Genomic DNA, 4567 nt, shown 5'->3' with positions numbered 1-4567 from the left:
GAATGGGGTCTGTCTCTTTCTAAGAAAGATAGAACAGAGGGGCTTGTGGGAAAAGAATAAAAGGAGAGTGTGGGTGGTAGAGAAGGTGCGAAGGAGAACAGTAAAGGAAGAGAAAAGAAGACGAGGATGTGAGGGAAGGAGAGGGGAAGAAGGGAAAAGTAAGAAAAAAGGTAAGAGAAGTTAAAGGAGGGAGGAAGAAGGAGGCAGAGACGGTGTTCAAGGGAGGGTGGGGAGGGGAGGAAGAAGAGAGACTTAAAGGGAAAAGGCAGGCCGGTCCATTTTGGTGGAGACATGGTGTGATCTCGGGTCGTTTCCAGCCAGCACCGGTCATCCCCGCTTAATCATCATCAGTCTGGACGTTGGCGCTCAGAAAGGCCCGGAAGCCATCTGTGCCGGTCCACTGATCCGTCCACCCGCAGCCGTGCCAGCAAACCCTCGGGGATGAGTCGCCGATGTCAGAAATCTATTTCCACCTCATCTCGAGGTCTACATCCTGTGGCGTTCGCTACACCGTCAACTCACCTTAACATCACAAAGCTCTACTGTGGCTCCGACACGGTGTCATGACTCAGCGGAATCCCCTTTCAAAGCGATCCATATCTCTGTATTTACAGCAGAGTTAACCATTAACCAGACATCAGGGTCCGTTCAGGAATGCCTATTGTGTTCCTGTTCAGGTGTGTTGTAAATTCCATGCTCTGAACAAACAGGTCCCAATTCTTGACGTTTCTTATCGACAAGCGCTTAGAGCCAAAGTCAACTCCTTTTGTGAGTAGAATTCCTCACCATGCAGCGTGCACTAGCAATGATTGCATCATTATTGTACAAAGGTCTTCCGAACAATGAAGGGTGAAAGATGAAGTTGTGGGCCATTTGGTCTTTATTTCAAAAGGCATGTCAGGCATGCATTGGTGACTTACAGTTTGGGGGTTTTATTGTCATGATGAGGTTGGAATGGGGGATTAAAGGAGCGTGAGGCGTCGAGGAATGTTTCCTGTTACACTTCCGTGACCTAGATTTAGCGAGATGAAAATCTGACGTTACATTATACGTGCAACGCGGCCCCTCGTTCCACACGGTACAGCTAAAGACACACCAGGAAAAAACCCTGCTCTTTGCTCTAATATTTACAGTCTCATTCAAACAGCCTGAGCAGAGTCGTGCAGAGACTTCATAAAAGCTGCCACGTCGTGTTATTCCAAAGCAATTCTTTGTTTTCTTTGTTGTCGTTGGTAAATATACTCAGCCGCTCCAGTGATGTTGCAACGTTAGCTTGACAGAAATTAGCCTTAATACGCATTAACACCTTAGGCTCATTAAATCTTTCTCTAAACAGTTTTCCTTTGCAAGATATCTGCAACAGCTCACATTTTGACACAAGCTTTTAACAAAAGCCCAGTAAAAGCAATTACAGAGAGACTTGCCAAGACGAATACAGTGACTCAATGTTTTAGATCACATGCATGTGCGGACACTGATGTCATCCTTACTGTGTTTCTCCAAAGCTGTCCTTGACCCCTACGCTCTCTTCTCAGTGATTGGCCATTTATAATCAACTCCTGCTCCCGGTTCAATCATGTGTGTCTCCCCCAACACCACCTGTTGCCTTGGTTACAGATTGTTTTTGCAGGATGATGCCGGTGGAGTGATCCTGCAGGCAGTCTTGATGTTGTGCACAGTTTGAATTTGTTCCATGTGTGGACGGCCGTGACGGCGCTGCAGCGAGGAACAAGTCATTAGTGTAAACAGGGAGGGTGTGGGCCCGATCTGCCTGGCTCATGCTTATCCTCACACTAACACATAGTGAAGGCTCTGGAGGGAAAAGAAGGAGAATTCATTTTGGATTAACTAATGCAAGAATTCAAGCTGATTCTGGACTCCATTCATCTTAAAATAACACAACACTGCCGTCCAGGCTCCCTATTGTGTCCAAATTCAACAACTTTATTCATCAAGAATCAACTGGTTATTAAGTGAACAGTGTTGAACTTCATGACAACGCACGGAGCTCAATGACGGAACAATAGCGTCTCTTTTAATGCTCTTATATGGTTTATGTGTAAAAATTAGGCCTGTGTAACATGACAGGAATCATTATCTGCATGGAGGTTTTTATAGTAGGTGATGGATTCTTTTAATCATGTTTTATCATTAGTGTTGGATTATCACATGGAAAGGAAATGACTTTGATCATCTTCTGAATGATTACAGGAACAAGAAAAAGAGAAATTACTCAATTTATAATCTTCTTTTTGTACACGTCATGAGTAAATAAAGAATCTTTCAGTCTTTTCTAATAAATTATTTTTTATGTTAACGGAATCTTTTACTTTTAAAATTAAAAAGTGAGACTATAGCAAACTCTTAATATACAATGTCTCATAAACAATATAAATACATAGTACACGTCCGAAAAGGAGTAGCAATAACCCAACAATGTTTTCTCTTATTTCTCTTAGATATATAAAATTGTGCATGTAAATGTAAAGCAGCAGTATAATCCACCGCTCTGCAGTAAATGTGTATTCTCAGTGTATTCCAAATATTCATATCTTGCACTTGTTGCTTCCATGATTATCTATTTATCTTTATCACATGCTACTAAAATGTGTTTTTATTGGTCTTTAATGATAAATGCACAAAGCTAACACATACAGAAGATATGGTTTCAGTTAGTTTACTACTTTAGAGTACTTTGGAGCACACAGACAGGCAGTGGAGAAGTTGATGCATGTGTTTGATTTTCCTTTAGTTTTACAGCTCACATGTTTTCCGGATTCACTTCTGTCCATGTAGCGACATCCTGTGAAGCAACTCGCTCTCCGTGTGATGTGAATAAGTTAGAAACGACTGTGACCTGACAGGCTTCTTATCAATCAGCAGTGTCTGTTTACCCCGTCGAGTATCCGGGTGTGGATCGTTTCATTATACTGACATCCATCCCTCTGAGTCAAACATACAAGTACTCGCATGCTTGACTATGTGTTTGTGTGTGCATGTGTGTGTCAGTGCTTGTGTTATTGTCATGCAGCAAAGCGATGTGCCTCCTCCCCTGTGTGCTTCAGAACTAATGTAGTTAATGTCAACGAAGGAAACAAGTGTAGAGCCTGAAGCTGGCAACCCAAGAAATGCACACTGAAATTAACATGAGGGGACGTCTCGTGGAGTCATGTTAGCCATGTTAGCGATTACGCCAGTGCCAGTGGGTGAAGAAGGCCCGTTTACGGGAACATATGAAACGTGACTGGCAGAGAGAAGAAGCTCTGGGAGGAGAGACAGACAGAGGAGGCAGGAAGGTCAACTGAGGGCGTGGAGAAACCAGAGGCAAAGGAGAAAGATGTGAAAGAAAAGAAAGAGAGAGGCGATGCAGAGAAATGTGAGGGCGCGTGTAGCAGGCAGAGAGAAGATACCTAGAAAATAAAGTACGTACAAAGTATAATATCCAATCCCCATATTAAATACTGCTCTAACTACTGTGCATTGGATGCTCAGCTGCTGCCAACACCTTTAACAACACCCTGGGTTATATGAAAGAGGTCCATCACTATCATACGTTAGCCTTTAGCTCGTAGCCGCAATGCCCTGTAGGCCTACCCACCAGGGAAAGTAAAAAAGCTTTATTCAGTGTTTTTACCAGCTTTACAGAGGTGTGTTTGTTTTGGAGAGTAGAAGATTATCTGTGGAATAATACGAGTAAAAAAAAAACATCCTGAACCATAAACAATGAAGTAATGCTAATGAGGAGAAGCTAACTGCAAAGACAAACTCCCGCTATTGTTTTGATTTTCATGAATTAAAGTGTGTTCATGTTAACCTAGACAACAAGACACAAACGTCCTTTATTCAGCTTTGCAGTTTGGTTTAAAAAATGATGTCACAAGTTAAAATTGGGGGGAAAACAACCTGTCGTGTTCACGTAACTCTGCTGATCGAAGCTTGTGACATCGACGCTACTTTATTACACACTGATGCTTTACATGCTACATTCCTTTGTAACTACTGGGACCAGCTACACGAGGAGCAGTTACAGAAGAGAGTGACAGGCTGTCAAATCTGTTGTTGCTTTATAACCCTGAGATCAACGGAGATTAGGATGAAACAAATATCACAGATGACAAATTTGCTATGTTGCTCACCAAAGTGCGAAACGGGTCATTGTGCATTTCCCACCGCAGTGCGGCTACATCATATTATTCAAGTGAACACAGTCCGGCTCTGGGAGAGAGACAACATTTAAGATGCGTAACTGTAATCCAACATTTCAGGAAGTCATTCTGTCAGTCATTTCCTCCATCTTCCCCCAGATTACAGGGCCATGAGTGCTCTTGTGGCGCGGCGCCACACTTCACCACCACATTAGCCTTTCGTCACCTCGGAGACATTCACCCAGGTGTTTCTCCGCGGCCACTGTCACGGTTTATAGTGGCTGTGACTGACAAGAGGGCGGTCTGGCTCTCTGCAAGGGGTGTAATTATGGCTGTTGGTTTGGCAGCTGATGGCATTGCTGTCATTGTCTGTCTCCAGTGACGAACAGAGTGAGAGAGAGAGAGACAGAAGGAGACTCACT

Source organism: Cottoperca gobio, chromosome 21 (assembly GCF_900634415.1).
Source record: "Cottoperca gobio chromosome 21, fCotGob3.1, whole genome shotgun sequence".
Classification (NCBI taxonomy): domain Eukaryota; kingdom Metazoa; phylum Chordata; class Actinopteri; order Perciformes; family Bovichtidae; genus Cottoperca; species Cottoperca gobio.
The sequence above is the reverse complement of the archived record's forward strand: the minus strand, read 5'-3'. Positions refer to the sequence as shown.